This window comes from Buceros rhinoceros, unplaced genomic scaffold, assembly GCF_000710305.1.
Source record: "Buceros rhinoceros silvestris isolate BGI_N320 unplaced genomic scaffold, ASM71030v1 scaffold2936, whole genome shotgun sequence".
NCBI lineage: Eukaryota > Metazoa > Chordata > Aves > Bucerotiformes > Bucerotidae > Buceros > Buceros rhinoceros.
Window position 1 is genome coordinate 23,291 of NW_010416716.1, and position 515 is coordinate 23,805.

A 515-nucleotide genomic window follows, 5' to 3' on the forward strand; every position below is an offset into this window, starting at 1 on the left:
CAGCCCTGCCACAAGTCAGACCTGGCTGAAACCTGTTTTTTTTCCCCCAGACACATTAGTTGGCTGATGCTTCTGGCATCCGTTGGGATCTGTGCCCACTGAGAGAGGGTCTTAGGCAGGTTTAGGCACCTGGAAACACGCACCACGCTCCTGCAGGTACCTAAGAAGCTGTCAGGTCAAATGCAGGCAGTACAGTAAGACATCTCAGAGTTCAATTTTGGATTAAAACGTTTTTTCAGCTGGTGGCAAGGGGTTTTGCATGTCTAGCCTTTTCCTCAACATAAGTCTCACCCTCCCTTGGTAAGGTAAAGCAGAACTCTTCAATGATTTCTTGAAGGAAGTCAAGAAGAGATCAGCAGAAACCTGCCCAGAAGCAGATGAGCGCAGATGCCGCATGTGATCTTGCTCGTATGACACTTGGCAGCATGTGTGCTTCCACGCATATCAGCTGCATCTGTCAGGTCACCACTTGAAAATCCTGGACGCGGCCACCACCTCCCAACGGCCCACGGTCT